Source organism: Capra hircus, chromosome 5 (genome assembly GCF_001704415.2).
Source record: "Capra hircus breed San Clemente chromosome 5, ASM170441v1, whole genome shotgun sequence".
NCBI lineage: Eukaryota > Metazoa > Chordata > Mammalia > Artiodactyla > Bovidae > Capra > Capra hircus.
The window spans coordinates 76,688,211-76,710,160 of NC_030812.1; positions in this window are offsets into that span (position 1 = coordinate 76,688,211).

Here is a 21,950-nt window from a genome sequence, read left to right on the forward strand (position 1 = left end):
TGTAGCTATTTTCCTTACCCTTTGGATTTGCTGTTTTGGTAAACTTTCAATGGAAAATTTGGAGAAGGCGATGGCATCCTACTCCAGTACTTTTGCCTGGAAAATCCATGGACAGAGGAGCCTGGTAGGCTGCAGTCCATGGGGTTGCTAAGAGTCGGACATGACTGAGCGACTTCACTTTCACATTTCACTTTCATGCATTGAAGAAGGAAATGGCAACGCACTCCATTGTTCTTGCCTGGAGAATCCCAGGGACGGGGGAGCCTGGTGGGCTGCCATCTATGGGGTTGCACAGAGTCGGACAATACTGAAGCGACTTAGCGGCAGCAGCAGCAGCAATGGAATATTAAATGCTTGAACTTGACATCAAAAAAAAAAAAAAAAAGATTAGGTCCTTGTCCTTGAGGCAGAAAAACAGGGATACAAAAATGTTAAATGTTAACTGCCCAAGGTTATCACTGAAGGCCATCTGACCTGCTATGCTCATATAAGCACGTACAAGCAAGTCTCAAAAAGTATAATAAAGCAGACTTGAGATCAGTTTGGGCACCTTCACCTTGTGGTGGTGTTGGTCCCCTAATCCTCTTTGTAACTTTCTTGAGTGTTTCTCATTCTTTCGCTACACCGTGCGTCCAGGAACCTGTGCTGTTGAGCTGGACTCAACATCACCTTCCAATGTAGGGGGTGTCGGTTTGATCCAAGATATGGGAGCTAAGATCCCATGTGCCTTACAGCAAAGATGCTAAAACATAAGAGAAGCAATACTATGCATGTGTGTGTGCTAAGTAGCTTCAGTCATGTCCAACTCATAGATTTTTTGGCTATGCTGCTTGGGCGCCTCCATCCATGGGGATTCTCTAGGCAAGAATACCTGAGTGGGTTGCCATGCCCTCCTCCAGGAGATCTTCTCCATCCAGGGATCAAACCAGTGTTTCTTATTTCTCCCACATTGACAGGTGGATTCTTTACCATTAGCACCACATAGGAAGCCCCAAGAAATATTGTACAAATTCAATAAAGACTTTTTTTAAACAAGATTGTTATCTGCAAAACAAGAATGTTATTTATTTCATCTTCTTGCATGATTGCCCTGGCTAGAAACTTCAGTACAATGTTGAACAGAACTGACAAGAGCAAGTATACTTTATTTTTTCCTGAAATTATAAAGATAATTGTATTAGCTAAAAAATGTTAGTGGAAATAGTAGTCACCATTTTTTAAAACTTTTGTTAATGACACTGACTGTAATATTTTCCTATTGAACATAAGCTAGTTTGGGGGTTAAAATAAATTCATGTTAAGGAAGTGTCCTATATTCTTATTCTTTTAATGACATTTTTGGTTCAAAAATAGACGTTACATGTTTTATCAAATTCTTTTCAGTCTGTGGAATTGATCTTTCTCAGATCTATTCACAGAATATATGTCCTAGGAACTTCCCTGGTGGTCCAGTGGTTAAGAATTTGCCTGCCAATTCAGGGAACACATGTTCCCTAATCTGGGAACTAGCATTCATTCACATGCTGCAACTGCTGAGCCCACGGACACTAGAGATCATATTTTGCAACAAGAGAAGCCATTACAATAAGAAGCCTGTGCACTGCAACTAGAGAGCGGTCCCCCTCACCGAAACTAAAGAAAGCCTCTAAGGAGCAACAAAGAGCCCTTGAACTGCAACAAAGACCCAGCAAAGCAAGAAAGAATAAAGAATTTAAAAATATATTGGTCATAACATTTAATCATTCTTGTTTGTATTCCTGAAATAAACCCCACTTTGTCAAGTCATTGCTTTATAATATTGCAGAATTTGTTTTCTAATATTTTACTTAGTATTATTTCATCAATATTTACAAGTGAGATTAATAATTAATTTTTCCCCCCTCCAGTCTTTGTCAGATTTAGTATTGAAATTATCCTTGCTTTGTATAACAAATTTGGACAGTTTCGTTCTTTATATGATGGGATAGCTTAAATAATTTTGGCATTGTGTGTTCCTGAAAGGTGCAACATAACCACCTATGAGAAGCACCTGGTGCTTTTTTTGTACTTTCTTCTTTAAATTAAAAAAAAAAAAAATCATTTATCAAAAGTCATTTTTCTGGCAAAATAGGTATATTTTGAAATATATCGATATATTTTAAAATATATCAATACATTTTAAAATATATCAATATATTTTGAAATATATTAGATTTATACTCATATAGTGGTGGCCTCTAAACTTTTTACAGAAAATGTACATACAGACTGTATCTTTGGATATGTACATATTTTACGCATTTTACAATTTAACAAATAATTATATTAATAATGCATCCTCTAATGTATTTACTCAGGAATAAAGTTAAGACATTTCTTGTTTGTTTACTTAAGGTATTTGCCTGGTCATCATTATTGTTGTTTAGTTGATAAGTTGTGTTGACTCTTTTGCAACCCCATGGACTGTAGCCTGCTAGGCTCCTCTGTCCATGGGATTTTCCTGACAAGCATACTGCAGCGGGTTGCCATTTCCTTCTCCACAGGTTCTTTCTGACCCAGGCATCAAACCCAGGTCTCCTGCATTGGCAGGCAGATTCTTTACCACTGAGCCACCTGGGAAGCCCTTGCCTGGTCACTAAAGTGAAGTCGCTCAGTCGTGTCCAACCCTTTGCGACCCCATGGACTGTAGCCCACCGGGCTCCTCCACCCATGGGATTCTCCGGGGAAGAATACTGGAGTGGATTGCCATTTCCTTCTCCAGGGGATCTTCCCGACCCAGGGATCAAACCCAGGTCTCCCACATTGCAGGCAGATGTTTTACCGTCTGAGCCACCAAGGAAGTCCATACCTGGTCACTAAGGATACCCAAACTATGCAGTCTCATTAGGTCGGGGTCATCCTTCCTCTCATCCATCCTTTATGCAGGAGAGTTGAGGGAGAAAACTAGGTCCCTCATTTGTACGTTCTTTTATGGTAAGTAAATTGTTTAGATTTGTTTTGAGATCAGTGTCTGTACACGATATTTTCTTTAAAAAGAATCCTTTTAATCTAGAATTTCCAGCTTTTTGCTTTCATTCTTAATTAACTTAGCCAACAGTTTGCTTTTTCAAGCAACCAGCTTTTGGGTTATTTAATTCTACTGTTTTTTAATTTTATTTTCTAACTAACTGATTTCTTTTATCTTTTTAATCCCTTCTTTTGGCTTTCTTGGGATTAATTTTGCTGATCTTTCTTTAATTTCACTTGGACACCCACTTCATTTGTTTTCATTCTTTCTTCTTAGTTAATATAGTGATATTTTCTAGCTGCTTTGTGATTTACTCCCCTGTGAATAAGACCTAGCTTGGAATATTTGTAGGGCTAGATTCTAGGATATATTTGTGTCAGAATAACTTGGAATATATGCAATTTATATCTGCTTAAAAATCAAAATTATTTAAGCAGGCACTGATAAAATGTTGGTAAAACTTAGTGCTTGACATAACTTTTGTCTGTTAAAGGAAGTAGGCCTTGAACTTTATCCAAACTTTTTTTGCTGTAATTTGCTCCACCTAAGACCCAAACTCCACCCCACATACCTAACCACTGACTAATATTTCCTCCCATGATCTTCCTGTTTTTGCAGTGTTTGCCATAGTTCATTAAGGTCAGGACTTTCCTGACCAATTTTAATATACCACTTCCTCTTTTCACAGCCACCTCTCCCATGGTCTCTGCATATAAAGCTGTGCTTGGGCACTCCTTCTCAGAGATGCTTCTGGCTTCAGTTTTGACTATCTCCCTATTGCAGTAGTCTCTTTTATCGAAGTGTTGCCTTGCTAATGTCCAGACTCACAGTTTTGCTTTGAAATCAAAACAGTTTGAAAAACACTTTGATTCCTCGAATTACATTGACTTTTTAAAAAATTGAAGTATAGTTGGTTTACAATACTAAATTAGTTCCAGGTACACATCCTAGTGATTCAGTATTTTTTTGGTTTATACTCCATTAAAGTTATTGCAAGCTAATAGCCATAATTCCCTGTACTATGCTATCAATATATCCTTGTTCCCTTATCACTTTATGCATAGTAATTTGTATCTATTAATTTCATTCTCCTAATGTCTTTCCTCCCTTACTTCTCCCCTTTGGTAACCACTAGTTTGTTTTCTATATCTGTGAGTCTGTTTCTGCTTTGCATATACATTTATTTGTACCATTTTTTTTAGATCTGACATATGAGTGCTATCACAAAGTGTTTGTCTTTCTCTGTCTGACTTATTTACTGAGCATAATACCCTCCAAGTCCATCCATATGGCAACTGACAAAATTTCATTCCTTTTTAAGGTGGAATAATATTCCATTGTATACATATATACATAGTACGTCTTATTAATCCAATCATATATATATATCTTGGCTGTGCTGGTTTTTTGTTGCAGCACTCAGGCTTCTCTAGTTGTAGCAGGCAAGATTAGTTGCCCCGCAGCATGTGGGATCTTATTCTCGGACTAGGGATTGAATTTATGTCCCCTGAACTGGAAGGATTCTTAACCACTGACCACTAAGGAAGTCCCAATCCAATCATCTGTTGATGGGCATTTGGTTTCCTTCCATATCTTGGCTATTGTAAACAGTGCTACTGTGAACACTGAGATATATATATCTTTTCAAATTAGTGGTTTTGTACATTTGCTGGATTATATGGTAGTTCTTCCCTACCATAGGATTTCCCTGGTGGCTCAGTTGGTAAAGAATCTGCCTGCAATGCAGGAGACCTGGGTTCGATCCCTGGGTCAGGAAGATCCCCTGGAGAAGGGAATGGCATCTCACTCCAGTATTCTTGCCTGAAGAATTCCATGGACAGAGGAGCCTGGTAAGCTACTGTCCATGGGGTCCCAAAGAGTATGATACAACTGAGCAATTAACACTTTCATGGCAGTTCTATTTTTCGTTTTTTGAGGAACCTCCATACTCTTTTCCATAGTGGCTGAACCGATTTCATTCCTGTCATGTACAAGGGTTCCCTTTTCTCCAAATCCTCTCCAACTCTTGTTATTTGTAGATATTTTGATGATAGCCATTCAGACAGGTGTGAAGTGTTACTTTATTATTGTTTTGATTTGCATTTCTCTAATAATTAGTAGGTTGAGCATCTTCAGCTTCAGGATCAGTCCTTTAGGATTGACTGACTGTATCTCCTTGCAGTGCAAGGGACTCTCAAGAGTCTTCTCCAGCACCACAGTTTGAAAGCATCAACTCTTTGGTGCTCAGCCTTCTTTATGGACCACCTCTCACATCTATACATGACAACTGGAAAAACCATAGCTTTGACTAGACAAGACCTTTGTTGGCAAAATGATGTCTTTGCTTTTTAATACACAAGTTTGTCACACATTTGTTATAACTTTTCTTCCAAGGATCTAGTGTCTTTTAATTTTCTGCATGATTTTAGAGCTCAAGAAAATCTATCACTGTTTCCACATTTTCCCCTTCTATTTGTCATGAAGTTATGGGGCCAGATGCCATGATCTTAGTTTTTGGAATGTTGAGTTTTAAGCCAGTTTTTTCACCCCTCTTTGACCCTCATCAGGAGATTCTTTAGTTCCTTTTCACTTTCTGCCATTGCGGTGGTATCATCCACATATCAGAGGTTGTTGCTACTTCTCCTAGCAATCTTGAGTCCAATTTAGATTCATCCAGTCCAGCATTTGGTATGATGTACTCTGCAAAGAAGTGAAATAAGATGACAAGATAAAGCCTTGTTGTACTCCTCTCCCAATTTTTGAACCAGTCATTTACAATTATTGATATGAAAGACATGTTTAGTCATGGTTATGCCATGTTATGATTCATGTTTTCAAGGTTTAAAAATAATTTCCCACGTGAGATTTTGCATGGTTGTACATGCATGTCTTCCAATGATTATGAATATTTGCAATTTTTTGTAATGTCTAATCTCTATTTCTTTAGACATTATAAGTGCTCTATTCTAAAGAATAATTAACTAATAGCTTTCCTCTTCCTTCTCTCCTTTCTGTCCACAACTTTTCAATTTTAGTTAATTATATTATCTTTCTTAATATTTATATTTTTGTTTAATAGTAATAATCCCCACATTTGTTATAGTCTTAATTATGTGCAGTCTTTATGCCATCTCCCCTATGCTTGCTTTCTAGTCATCTCTTTGATAAAATGTGTCCCCTGGCAGATTGTTCAAGTGAGTTTATGGAAATGATACCCCTAAAACTGTGTTTTCAATTTTTTTTTTTGCTTTTTACTCAAGAAACAATTTAGCTGGTTATAGAGTTTCTAGGTCACATCTCTTTCCTTGAGGATTTTGTCTGTATTGCTATATCTACAGTGTCTTCTAGAAATGAATATTATGATACAATACAAAATCAGCCTAAGTTTTCCTCATTGTAAGTAATTTACTTTCTTTAACTTTCAGAGAATGCTTTATTTTTGAACATATATTGGCATTAACCACGTGGGATCATTTTTTAGATTACTGTATGTCCTCTGACACTTTCAGACTTAAGTCTCCTTTTATTTCTGCAATTTTTCGTTGAGTTTTTTCCTGTTCCATTATCTTTTTCTTGTTTGCTTTAAAGATGTAGATTTATGTTTTTCATCAGTTCTCGAAAATTCACAGCCATTATCTGTTTATATATTACCTCTCTTCCTTCCTCATTATTCTTTCTACTTGGAATGCTATCAAATTGTAGGATCTTATTCTATCTTCCATGTCCTTTAATCCTTTAATCATATTTCCCATTTTCTGTTGTTCTCTTTACTGCATTCTGGGTCAGTTCTTCAGCTATAACTTTTGATTCACATATTCTCACTTGAATTATCTAATCTAGTTAATCTCTCCACTGAGATTTTTCTGCTTGCTGCCAACAATTATATTTTTTATTTCTGATTTCTTTCGGATTGTTTCCAAAATATTTCTACTCATTCCTAAGTGTTTCTAGTTGAATGTTCACTTTTTAAATTGTATGCTTTACTTAAAACAGTTCCCACATATGTGTTTTAATGTTGTATGTGTGTAATTATAACTCAAATACTTGAAATCTTTGGGAAATTTAAATCGGATGCTTCTTGTTTCTGCTGACTCTCATTTATGGTTATTGCCTTCTTGTATGTTTGATAGTACTGTTTGTGAGTTCATTGCTTGATCATAATCTGTAGGAATTCTCTGAATCAAACTTGGAGAGCTCTTGTCCAGACAAGGTTTGTTTCTATTTCTGTCAGTAACCAAGACTGTCAGTTCTTGGAGTTTTGGCTTAAAGTTTATCCAGGTTCAGTTTATACAAAACATCTGTCATTCCAAGGTTTGGTACCAAAAAGTGTATTGTTATAGGAATACTTCTTCAGGCCAACACTGTATTTTCTGGTTTCCTGCTCACTCAGGCAGCTTTCTGCTAATCTGGCTGTCTACTGTTTTTGAAGCCATCAGGGATTTGCTTATGACCCTGTAATTTGTGCATCAGTCTATTTGACTTTGACTTCACCTCGGCCAACGGAAATAGATCATTACAGGGATGTTTACAGTGTAAAGTCTCTTCTCCCTGACTGTCGCAGATGCAGACTGTTTTCTGTAAATGCAATTTTTCCATGTGATACATAGGTTGCTACACTTTCTCTGCTTCTTGGAACTGTAAAGGGTCTAGAGAAGCTCCAGCAACCAGCCTGTGAATCTCATTCTGGCTTTTGAAATAAAAGATTTATTTCAGATTTATTTATTTATAAATAAAAAGATTTATTTATTTATAAATAAAAAGATTTATTTATTTATCTAATCTCTAACTAGAGATTTAAGTTATGTCCTTAACCTTCCAGCAGTATATTTTGCTACTTAATCCTAACCCTGACATGTATCCAATCCCAATCCCCAAATCTAACAAGAACTTTCTAAATTATGCATTCTTAACATCCTCCCATACTCAGCCCTTCTGCTTATTTGTAATTCAGGGATTTGTCTCTGTTTCTTCTTCTCATTCTACTTGTTGCTTTTGAGTGATACTCCCCCCAAAAAGGAAAAATTCTAACTTTGCACTACCGTTTTCAAATATTATGTCCCACTACATCTTTTGAGATACTTTCATTTTTGAAGTTACAATATGCACTTTATTTTTTTTTTATTAAAAAAAACCTCTTTATTACTGTATTGGTTTTGCCATACATTGACATGAATCCACCACGGGTCAATATGCACTTTAAAAATTGTGCTTGGTAGTTTGATACCTCTAACATTCAACTACCAGGTGCAACTCACCTTGGCTTAAAATATTTTCACATTATTTTAACTTTTTGTGTTGTGACTATTATGCGGCCTTATATCTTCAGTGTTTTTAAAAAAACGTTATTGAGGACTTCAAAAGTGTTTTACTAAAACAAAGACATAATGATGAAAATATAAATGATGTAATATACTATTACATTATTACAAAGACATAATATAATATAAATATTTAAGTTCAGAATGTCATAAATGTAAAAAAAATGAACAGGATTTCCATTTCTAGGTAAATGAAGATACAAATGTGATAATTTCATAGAAAAAAGTGAAAAAGAAAATATAAACACAAGTATGGGGTCGCGAAGAGTCAGACACGACTGAGCGACTTCACTTTCACTTTTCACTTTGGAGAAGGAAATGGCAACCCACTCCAGTGTTCTTGCCTGGAGAATCCCAGGGACAGGGGAGCCTGGTGGGCGTCCGTCTATGGGGTCGCACAGAGTCGGACACGACTGAAGTGACTTAGCAGCGGCAGCATAAGAGTGATATCTAAAAATTAACAATCCAGTTATTTTTTTCTCACTGTGTTATCTTCTAATAAACTTTATCTAGTTTTGGCATGAAATTAATACTTTCATTTCAACACATTACCTTATGGTAACCCAATAAAATTTTTATTGCTAAAACAAAAAAATATGGTTTAAAATTAAATAATTCTTTTGCTAAAGTCAAAAGGAGGTCAAAACTGAAGATATTTTATTCAAAGTTGCACTCCTTTTAGAGTAAAACAAGTAGCTCTTACTGCCCTTAAAAAACTTGTAAAACTCAGCTGCAAAGTTATTGAAAATCCCCCGAGAGAAAGCAAAACAAACTACTGGCAAAATTTCATTGTCAAGTTACATATCATTGCATTAAGTCAACGCCATTCATTGTGAAAGAGGAACTGTGGTCCTGTATGTATACTAGGAATAGGAGTACGTCAAGGAGTGGATATTTTCACCCTGCTTACTTAACTTATATGCAGAGTACATCGTGAGAAATGCTGAGCTGGATGAAGCACAAGTTGGAATCAAGATTGCTGGGAGAAATATCAGTAACCTCAGATATGCAGATGATACCACCGTTATGGCAGAAAGTGAAGAAGAACTAAACAGCCTCCTGATGAAGAGAAAGAGGAGAGTGAAAAAGTTGGCTTAAAGCTCAACATTTGGAAAACGAAGATCATAGCATCTGGCCCCATCACTTCATGGCAAATAGATGGGGAAACAGTGGAAACAGTGTCAGACTTTATTTTTGGGGCCTCCAAAATCACTGTAGATGGTGATTGCAGCCATGAAGTTAAATAACACTTACTCCTTGGAAGGAAAGTTATGACCAACGTAGACAGCATATTCAAAAGCAGAGGCATTACTTTGCCAACAAAGGTCCGTCTAGTCAAGGCTAAGGTTTTTCCAGTGGTTATGTATGGATGTGAGAGTTGGGACTATAAAGAAAGCTGAGTGCCGAAGATTGATGATTTTGAACTGTTGTGCTGGAGAAGACCGTTGAGAGTCCTTTGGACTGCAACGGAATCCAACCAGTCCATCCTAAAGGAGATCAGTCCTGGGTGTTCATTGGAAGGACTGATGTTGAAGCTGAAATGCCAATATTTTGGCCCCCTGATGCGAAGACCTAACTCATTTTAAAAAAGCCTGATGATGGGAAAGATTGAGGGCAGGAGGAGAAGGGATGAGATGGTTGGATGGCATCACTGACTTAATGGACATGGGTTTGGGTGAACTCTGGGAGTTGGTGATGGGCAGGGAGGCCTGGCGTGCTGCGGTTCATGGGGTCGCAAAGAGTCAGACACGACTGAGCGACTGAACTGAACTGAACTGAACTGAACTGATGTATACTAGAATGTATTTTTGGGGGACTTTCCTGGTAGCTAAAAGTGTCCACCTGCTTATGCAAGAAGGCTGTGTTCAATCCCTGGTCCAGGAAGATCCCTTATACAGCAGAGCCGCTGGGCCTGTGCACCACAACTATTTGAACCTGTGCTCTAGAGCCCACTGCCCTAGAGCCCATGCTCTGTTGCAGAAGAGGCCACCAAGGTGAGATGCCCACCCACCACAACTGGAGAGTGGCCTGTGGCTGACAGCAGCTAGAAAGGAGCTGGTGCAGCAATGAAGACCTAGTGCAACTGAGAATAAATAAGCACACTTATATTTTTTTAGAAAGAGAAGATTTTGTTTAGAGTTGGATGAAGCCACTAACCACTAGAAAATGAATCAATTCTCGGCATGCGTGGTATATGAAGAAGTGCTAAAGTGTTTTTTTGTTCTGTCCATTACTAAAAATCCAGTGCTTCTGGAGAAAAAATATTTTTATGTAGATTTTCACTATGTTGTAGGCCATAACATAGACTGGAAAGGGTATGCTGGATTCAGTTCAACGTTACACCAGCTAACTAGATGTAACAATGAAAGTTGCACTTAGAGGGCAATGCATGCATTGCTTTATAAAGAAAAATGGCTGGCCAATAATATGCCTTCTGATCTTATTTAAAGGAAAGTGCAAAAAATGTGAATAAACCAAAGGTTGGCGGCTTGTTCATCTCCCCAATGTGTACAAACCAAATCAGGCTTTTACCTGTATCACTTGTACCTATAGCCCTGCCTCCCTCACCAACCTACAGATTAGTTTATCCAATTACTTGAATTCTGTGGTTGGATATTGAAAAAGGATACTTAAAATTAACATATCCTAAAGATAATTTTGTTTCTTCCCCCCCAAACCGTGGTCTTTCTGCATTCATTACTATCTCAGTTATGGGACCACCATCGACCCTTTACTTCAACCAAAAACCCTTGGGACCTTCTAAACTGTGCTCCTGATTTGTCTCTTATTCCACTACAATTTGCTCTCCACACACAGTATCCAATTAATTATTTCCTATTTATACTTTTAAATCTATGAAATATAGTTTATATACAGAAGAGTATGTATGATATGCTATAAAGCAAATGTTCATGTATCTACACACAGCTTTAGAAGTTGAACCTTATATGCAAAAGAAATATCAGATTTTCTGCCTCACAGTAAATATAAAATTTAACTTAAAATGGACCAAAAATATGAATGTTTGAGCAAAAACTATAAAACTCTTTGAAGAAAATATAAGGATAAATCTTTGTATCTTTGGGTCTAACAAGGATTTTTTAAATATGACACCCAAACTGTAAGCAACCAAAGGGAAAATATATACAAATTAAACCACCAAAATTAAAAGCTTTTGTGCTTCATAAAAATGGATCACTTTCAGGATTTCATAAGGCTACTTCTGCTTATATCTCCTCTCATCGAGATAACCATAGCCCTTTGTTTTTTTCCTCTTTTTTTTTTTTTGATCATTCACTTTCTTTACTTCAGTTTTACCATATATATATATATTTATATCTTGAAATTATATAAATGGAGTCCACTGTATATGTTCTTTTGTGACTTTCTTTTTTCTCAATATTATGTTTGTGAGCTTCATCCATCCTAATGGATATAGCTGTAGCTCTGTATAAAATTTTATAGTATAATCATAATTATGGGCATATTTATACGATAATTAGTGGGCTTCCCTGATGGCTCAGATGGTAAAGAGACTGCCTGCAATGTAGGAAAGCCAGGTTCAATCCCTGGGTCGGGAAGATCCCATGGAGAAGGTAATGGCTACCCACTCCAATGGAGAAACCCATGGACAGAGGAGCCTGGTGAGCTACAGTCCATGGGGTTGCAAAGAGTCAGAAACAACTGAGCAACTAACACACACACACACACAGAGTTGTGGACTTTGGGCTGTTTTCAGTTATCAACAGTGCTACAACAAACACTCTGATACATGTCTCCTGGTACTTTTGTGCAAGTTTCTCTAAGATCTATATCAACGTGGCTGTAGATATTGGACTAATAACCATGAAGTTATGCATCCTCATTTTCCTGAAGTATTTATACCAATTTAATACTCTGACAACTAGTAGAGGGTGAGTGTGCATTGATATTTTCAATGTTTTGGTAATGTGTTATTTTCTACTTTTTACCAAGCTAGTGGCTGATATAGTTATTACTGAAGTTTTAATATGTATTTCCCTGGTTAATTAATAATGAACACTTTTCATGTCTTTATTGACCATCTGAATTTCCTCTTTTGGAGAACAGTTTTCTCAGATTTTTGTTAATTTTCTGTGTTATTTGTCTTTTACTATATTGATTTGTAGAAGTACTTTTAATACTCTAGATACTGAAGTTTTCAGTTATTTGTTTTGCAGATACTTTTCCAAATTTATGGCTCCGAATTGATCTGATCTGTTAAAAATGCCATCTGATCTGGTTACATGCTTGTTTAAAGACTTCTAGTGGTTCCCAACTGCATTTGGCTATAAAATCTAAACTTTCATGATCCTCAAGGCCCTATATGATCCAGTCCCTACTAATCTCTTGCCTCCCTAAGCTCCAGCAACACTGGATTTCTTCTTATTCCTTAATTGCAAGTGTGAGGTATGTGTGTGAATTCCTTCTCTTGCTCAGCTTTGAATAAGTGCCAATTCTTGGCAAATGCTCACTTGTACTTCTGCAGAAAGTTAGATAGGCTGAGCTGCAAGGTGCATAATACTAGCACTGATAAAAAATGTTTTCTTGCAATTTTGTAAAACCAGAGGATAAAAACAACAAAAGTAATCTCAACAACAAAAGTAATCTCAACAACAAAAGAGGAAGACAGAGACTAACTCAAGTAATGTCTACTGTTAATGTTTGTATCCAGTGGAAATTTTTCAACTTATGTAGTAGACTAGATGTTACATATGAGGAGAATTATATAAATCACGGTGGAAGCCGTTCAGATGAGGCAAAGTCCAACCTACTACTGGCTGCAGATTTATTGGAGGCCACACTTGCTGAGTGACTTGAAGGTTGCATTCCTGAGAAGAAATACCAACAAGGAATATCACACCTGAAAATATAGGGTATAATGTTTCTCTGTCTTTTATTAGAATTTCTGACATTGACTTACATACCCCTCATTATTCTCCACTTATTGTGACTCAGTGAAACAAAAAGTTCTTATGACCAAGTTTGTCTAGTCTCAAGGCATTTGTATTTACTGTTCTTTTTAAAAATACCAGCTTTGAGATATCATTCATATATCATGCAATTAATCCATTTAAAGTATATAGTTTAATAAATTTTAATATAGTCAGAGTTGTGCAACTAATATACAATCAATTTTGGGACATCTTTACCACCCTCAAAAGAAACCCTGTAGCCATAAGCAATGCATTTGCTCTTTATGCCTGAATGCTAGTCTCCAGGTTTCATAAGACTGACAACTTCTTGACAAGTCTCAAGTGAAGCATTACCATTTCCAGGAAAGCTACCTTACCTCTCCTTTTATTCCCTGACTTTCTGTGGATGACAGTGCTTGTTGCTTACAGTAACTCCCTGTCCCTTCCTATTCTCTTGTTTAACAGAACTTTGATTTTTTTCAGGTTATCAGTTAGCCGTATGCTACAGGGGCAGTCAGGCCCATCCCCATCCCAAGACATAAAGCACAACCAACCTAAGCCAAAGGTGATGTCTCATTTCCCTTGATTGGTTTAGTCATGGTACTGCTATAATACAAGGGTACTGTTATAATACAAGGGTACTGCTGGGAATTCTTCTAGGTATCTATTTTGTGCTCTTAGAAAGGAAGATGTGAGAGGGGAAAAAATGTCCATTTCTGCTACCTCCAGACTCCTTAGTGCAACAATGTATTGTTTAGACACACAGAGCCATCTTACAAGCCTGAGAGGAAAGCTCAAGAGAATCAAAGAGATGGAGTCACAATGTCATTGAGCCACTGAGTAACCAGCCCTGGAACCATCTTACTCTGACAAACCATAGTCTAGTTGGGGAGGTGGGAGAGGAATACTGACATAGATCATTTCTGTGTGAGAAATGAGGGAAGCAGAGGTGAGTGTGGTGGTCTGGGTGGGTGGAGAACTGCAATTCTTACTCCAGTTGCACAGAAGACTAGGTAAGCAAGGAGCCCCTCTCCTCTGTGCTCCGTGTGGTGGTGGATTTGTATGAACACTTCATTATATAGGCACAATTGATTAAATCATTGCCATTGGTGATTGATGTCACCCACCCCTCTGTGCTCCTCATAGGCTGGGGGGCAGTGGGCTGAAAGTTGCAACTATCTAATCTCATGGCCGGTTCCCCTGGCAGCCACCTGCCATCCTTAGGAGCTTTCTAAAAGTCAGCTCATTAACATCAGCTCAAGTGTTAGTCCAAAGGGACTTGTTATGAATAGCAGTGTTACCAAACTCAAGTCCCTGTGCCTAACTCACAGTGAGGCCAAAACAATAGAAGTTTGGAGCAAAGATAGGTTTATTGTAAGGCCAAGCAAGGAGACAGGTAGATCTGGCCTTAAACAGCCGGAATTCCCTGAAGGCTTTCAGCAAAGCCCTTATAAAGGCAAGTTGAGGGAGGGGCATGGTTAGTTATTGCAAACTTCTTGGTGCTGATTTTTTTGTTCTTGTAACTGTCCGCATAGGTCATGTCATGATGTACCTGTAAACCTCCAACAAGACAAATGTTATTCTCTGTTCAGTCTGATCATGGTCAGTTTGTCACATATATTTCAGGTTATAGGCAAATTGTTTTACAGAAAGTGCAGAGCCAGCATGACTAAGCACAAACAACAGAGCAGAAAGGTTAAAGTGAGGTTACAGTGAATATGGTGTCAGATTTGTTCTTCCCTATTTACACAAGATTTTCCTCCGGAGGTATTTCAGGAACAAAGACCAAATACTATTAAGAGAGTCAATTCCTCAGTTCAGTTTAGTTGCTAAGTTGTGTCAGACTTTTTGCGACCCCATGGACTGCAGCACGCCAGGCCTCCCAGTCCATCACCAACTCCTGGAGTTTAGTCTAACTCATGTACATTGAGTTGGTGATGTTATCCAGCCATCTTATCCACTGTCGTCCCCTTCTACTCCCATCTTCAATCTTCCCCAGCATCAGGGTCTTTTCCAGTGAGTCAAATCTTTGCATCAGGTGGCCAAAGTATTGGAGTTTCAACTTCAACATCAGTCCTTCCAATGAATATTCAGGACTGATTTCCTTTAGGATAGACTGGTTTGATCTCCTTGCAGACCAAGGGACTCTCAAGAGTCTTCTCCAACACCACAGTTTAAAAGCATCAATTCTTTGGTGCTCAGCTTTCTTTATAATCCAACTCTCACATTCATACATGAAAACTGGAAAAACCATAGCTTTGACTAGATGGGCAAAGTAATGTCTCTGCTTTTTAATATGCTATCTAGGCTGGTCATAACTTTTCTTTCAAGGAGCAAGCGTCTTCTAATTTCATGGCAGCAGTCACCATCTGCAGTGATTTTGGAAACCCTCAGAAATAAAGTCTGACACTGTTTCCACTGTTTCCCCATCTATTTGCCATGAAATGATGGGACCAGATGCCATGATCTTCGTTTTCTGAATGTTGAGTTTTAAGCCAACTTTTTCACTCTCCTCTTTCACTTTCATCAAGAGGCTCTTTAGTTCTTCGCTTTCTGCCATAAGTGTGGTGTCATTTGCATATCTGAGGTTATTGTTATTTCTTCCAGCAATCCTGATTCCAGCTAGCACTTCATGAGTCCAGCATTTCACATGATGTACTCTGCATATAAGTTAAATAAGCACGGTGACAATATACAGCCTTGATGTACTCCTTTCCCAATTTGGAATCAGTCTGTTCCACATCTAGTTCTAACTGTTGCTTCTTGACCTGCATACAGATTTCTCAGGAGGCAGGTCAAGTGGTCTGGTGTTCCCATCTCTTTAAGAACTTTCCAGTTTGTTGTGATCCACACAGTCAAAGGTTTTGGCGCAGTCAATAAAGAAGAAATAGAAGTTTTTCTGGAACTCTCTTGCCTTTTTGATGATCCAGTGGATGTTGGCAATTTGATCTCTGATTCCTCTGCCTTTTCTAAATCCAGCTTGAACATCTGGAATTTCATGGTTCACAAACTGTTGAAGCCTGGCTAGGAGAATTTTGAACATCACTTTGCTAGCGTGTGAGATGAGTGCAATTGTTTGGTAGTTTGAGCATTCTTTGGCATTGCCTTTCTTTGGAATTGGAAAGAAAACTGACATTTTCCAGTCCTGTGGCCACTGCTGAGCTTTCTAAATTTTCTGGCATATTGAGTGCAGCACATTCTCAGCATCATCTTTTAGGATCTGAAATAGCTCAACTGGAATTCCATCACCTCCACTAGGTTTGTTCATAGTGATGTTTCCTCAAGCCCACTTGACTTCGCGTTCCAGCATGTCTGGCTCTAGGTGAGTGATCATACCTAGAGCCATATCTGGCTCTAGCTCATATCTGGGTTGTGAACATCTTTTTTGTACAGTTCTTCTGTGTATTCTTGCTACCTCTTCTTAATATCTTCTGCTTCTGTTAAGCCCATACCATATCTGTCCTTTATCGAGCCCATCTTTGCAAGGAATGTTCCCTTGGTATCTCTGATTTTCTTGAAGAGATCTCTAGTCCTTCCCATTCTGTTTTTTTCCTCTATTTCTTTGTGTTGATCACTGAGGAAGGCTGTCTTATCTCTCCTTGCTATTCTTTGGAACTCTGCCTTCAGATGGGTATATCCTTTCTTTTCTCCTTTGCCTTTCATGTCTCTTCATTTCACAGCTATTTGTAAGGCCTCCTCAGACAACTATTTTGCCTTTTTGCATTTCTTTTTCTTGGGGATGGTCTTGATCACTGCCTCCTGTACAATGTCACAAACCTCCATCCATAGTTCTTCAGGCACTCTGTCTATCAGATCTAATCCCTTGAATCTATTTGTTACTTCCACTGTATAATCATAAGGGATTTGATCAGGTCGTATCTGAATGGTCTAGTGGTTTTCCCTACTTTCTTCAGTTTAAGTCTGAATTTGGCAATAAGGAGTTCATGATCTGAGTCAATTCCTAGGCGAGCTGATAAGAAGTCTGGGGTCCCTTAGGATGAGAAACGGGCCTGAGGCTCTCGTGGAGGAGAAAAGGACAAACACCTTTTTATTTTCCTCTACATTCCTTAGTCTTAGTCACATAAAATGTTTTTTCTTTAACCTCAGAACTGATGATAACACAACAACAGAACTCAGCTTCAACTCTGTACTAAGGATTATATAACAACAGTGTATCCTGCTTGAGGACAGATTCTCCTTGAAAACCTTCTGGCTAATTCTGTCATCTGAAAGCGTAAATTGTGGGAGTGGGTCTGGTAAAATCTTTACAACATTGAGACGTTCTTTTGATTTACTGTAATAGCTAATTTTAAAAGTATATAACTCCCTTGCTTAGACTAGTGAGGGGGGCAGTCTCTGTCCCCCTTCTGAATGTTTATGTCAGAAGCTTTACCTGTTCTTTTTCACTTCAATAAAACGCTACTACACAAAAGCTCTTGAGCGATCAAACCTGGTCCCTGGTCCTGAAACTAAATCTTCTTCAGAGATCATGAATCCGACATTGTTCACTGTAAACTGTCACTATAACAAAAGATGCTTCCATTGCTTCTTACTGCTTAGGAATTCGGAGGGTTTTAGGAGCTCTTTGCCAGAAACAGGACAAAGAACAAATATATATATATATAATATATTATATATATATATATAATATTTTACTAGCATGTGTGAGTGAGGTATATCTTTCCTTTTCTCCTTTGCTTTTCACTTCTCTTCTTTTCATAGCTATTTGTAGCACCTCCTCAGGCAACCATTTTCCTTTTTTGCATTTCTTTTCCATGAGGATGGTCTTGATCCCTGTCTCCTGTACAATGTCACGAACCTCCATCCATAGTTCATCAGGCACTCTGTCTATTAGATCTAGTCCCTTAAATCTACTTCTCACTTCCACTGTATAATCATAAGGGATTTGATTTAGGTCATACCTGAATGGCCTAGTGGTTTTCCCTACTTTCTTCAATTTAAGTCTGAGTTTGGCAATAAGGAGTTCATGATCTGAGCCACAGTCAGCTCCCAGTCTTGTTTTTGCTGACTGTATAGAGCTTCTCCATTTAGATCTATCATTTTGTGGTCAGCAGTTTTCATCTGAAAGGGATCTGCTTCCTGTAAAAGCAATTTAATAATGTGTGTCAGGCCTTTATCTATATCTTTCAGGGAACTGGAAGTTCAGTGATTCTGCTATGTGGCAGAATTGTAGTCTAAATTGTTACCAGTTCCCTAGCCCAACAGCTATTCTTTGTTTCTACATCTTTCATACTTGCCAATCATTTACTCAAGTCAGCATTTTATTTCAAAAGACAAGGACACAGGGGCTTATACACAATTTTGCAACTTTTTGGTAAAAGAATGCCTATAGCCTGAAAGATACAATATACCCTATCTTAAGGCTCTGACTTTTAAGAATTGCTTCATGTAGAGATAAAAAGTTGCAGAACAGAGAATAATGTTTATCCCATTGGAGATTTACAGGAACATCATGACCTGCCCTACTGGACAACTGCCATAACAAAGATCCAACAACAAGAAGTTTGCAAAATTAACCATGCCCGTCTCTCACTTGGCTTTTATAACGGCTTTGCTGAAAGCCTTTGGGGAGTTCAGGCTTTCTCTGATGCATGAGCTATCTTTCTCTTTGCATAGCCCTGCAAAAAAACCTTTCTCTGCACCAAACTTTGACATTTCATTGTTATTTGGCCTGTGTCAGGCACAAAACTTGTGTTTGGTAACACCACCACCACCACCACCACCATCTCTAGCAGCACCACTGCCACCAGAAGCCCCACTCTTCTTTTTCCCTGGAGGGCACCTTCCACTTAGTTGCAAGGAAGCTGAGAATGCTACCTCTGGAGAGGTATAACCTTTGGGGAAACCACCACCAGACTCAGCTCTGTTCAAGACATGCTGTGATTCACTCCCCACAGCTTCCTCCATTCTTCACACTGCAGCCCGAGTGATACCAATTCCCTTCTTTAACCTTTAGCGGTTTCCATTTCTTTTGTGTATGTGTGTGAAGTGGGGAGAGTTGTTAGTTCTGCCTTTATTCACCCTAGTTCACTGAAAATGTACTTAAAAAAAATATTTTAATATATTTATTTGGTTGCTCCGGGTCTTAGCTGTGGCATGTGGGCTTTTCGAATTTTGTTGTGGCATGCAGGATGTTTAGTTATAGCGTGCAGAATGTTTAGTTGCGGCTTTCAAACTCTCAGTTGCAACATGTTGGATCTAGTTCCCTGACGTGGGATCAAACCTAGGCCCTCTGCATTGGGAGCTCAGAGTCTTAGCCACCAGACCACTAGGGAAGTCCAAAAAATTTATTTGTTTTAAAGGTCCTGTAATTAGAGTGAGTACCCACTAGTGTGCTTCCCAGGTGACTCAGTGGTAAAGAATCTGTCTGCTAATGCAAGAGACACAGGTTTGATCCCTGGGTTGGGAAGATCCTCTGGAGTAGGAAATGGCAACCTACTCCATTATTTTTGCCTGGAAAATTTCATGGGCAGAGGAGACTGGCAGGCTACAGTCCATGGGATCACAAAAGAGTCAGACACAACTGTGTGACTGAGCACACATGTAGACTTCCACTAATGTGGGATATAAGTCATCCCTCTTAGCTTGGTATTTTTGTCTTTAAAAAGCAGAATTTGTATAGGACTCTGCTTTTATACCATTGATCACATGGTAGTTGCAAGAATGTCAGATATAATGATGTATACAATCTACACAAGATAGACCAATTAAAAATTTATATAATGTAAAAATATATTTGTTAAAAGTTAGCCATGAGGACAGATGCATGCACTGGGAAGAGTGGTTCATTGGGATTGAGAGCCCATATGCAGTAATATTGCTTTTTCTTCCTCCATTACAGTCACTGTTGCTAATAGATACAGGTATTCCACAGACATCTAGCTCCACAAGGGTAAATGGCAACCTACTACATATATGATCTAAAGTGTGTCTGTAAATCTTCTGTGGTAACTCTCACAAAAATAGCACATAATGCAGCCAGTAGGAAGCATGGTTATTTATTCTAGTTGGGCTTTGAAAATGTTTAAATTTTGACTTTAATAACTGTGAAGGGTATCTTTCCTCCTGCATTTTCAAAACTGACATCCACATAGAGTGAAGGAATTTTGATGTTTGTTTGGCCACAGTGATAACTGAAATACTCTTTAAAAATACTTTTAAATAATATGTTTTAGTCACACACAACATAAAACATGGATCATCTCTAGCTTTAAGCTGAAAAGTAGAAGTGCATCTGAATTTTAATGCTTTTGGTTTCAGTAGTCTGTAGTTTTCTACCTTTCTCCTAAAAAATGAAACTGATTCAGATTCAGTTCTTTGGTTGTCAAGATTTTGCCTCACCTGGCTTCTGGATTTTCCAATCTTATCTCCTACTACTCCTTCCTCTATACTGACCTCCTTTGGTCCTTCAAATTTTACTAAGCACATTTTTTTGCTTCAGAATGTCAACCAAAAAAATAATGCAGGAGGCTGCAAATAAGAAAAGAATTTATTTGGAGTCTTAAGAATCGCAATTCATGAGACACAGATTTAGGTAAACCCAAAGGAGAGTTCTAAGGAAGAGAGTCAGAAGCTTATAAAGACAAAACTCCAGGCTGTTAAAAGCTGCCTAACAAAAATTATGATTGACTTGGATGTGAGTCAGAAAATATTTGTCCTAAGGAATCACAAGTTGTTTTAAGGTAGTGGTCTAATAAGTAAATAGACTGTCATGCATTGTTTTAGAGTAAGAATCCAACAAACATCTTCAGTTTCTGGCAGGTGTTCTGGATTACTTCATTAGGTCAAAAGATCAGATTTCATCCAGGCTGAAATGTGCAAAAGCCATACTTTCTTAATGATTTCCTGGTTCCATTTTAGAGAGCTCTCTTAGCCATACTGACTCTATTTTTATTTTCCTTTCACAAGAGTCTCCTCCCTCAGTCCCCAGATCTCTGCATTGTTAACTCCTTTTTATAGCTCAAGTATGAAGTATAAAACAAATAAATAGGGAAATAATTAGATTGTGGTTGACTCTAATGCCATGGAGCTTCCCAAGTGGCTCAGTGGTATAGAATCTGCCTGTAAATGCAGGAGACACAAAGGACACAAGTTCGATCCTTGGGTCAGGAAGATCCCTTGGAGTAGGAAATGGGAACCCACTCCAATATTTTTGCATGGAAAATTTCATGGACAAAGGAGCCTGGTGGATTACAGTTCATGGGATTACAAAAAGTCAGAGATGACTTAGTAACTGAGCACCCACACAAGCTAATGCCATGGCAGCCTATTTAAGCAAACCAAAATTAAGCATGTGAATGTCAAGATTATATCAAAATTCTAAGGATAACCAATCACAAATAGCCAACTAGGCTTTTAGCTATAGCCAATCAAGTAATTTCCTTCTTTGGTTCTGCTCTTTCTCTATGTAAGTCTCTCCTCCCAAATCCTATCCCCAGAACACTCCTGACCACTTCTGGTTTAGCACTGCCTAATTCTAATCAATTTTTTTCAAATAAACTCTCAAGATTTTTAATATGCTTCATCTTATCTTTTAATAGGTTTTGGCAAAAATGTCACAGTCTCAGAGTTGTCTCCCATGACTACCCACAGCAAAAGTAATCCCTTTATCATCTCTCCCCTTCCCCCAACACCCTCTCTCTCCTTGATCGTACCCTGCTCTTTATCGTCCTCATCTCCGCACATTGTTTG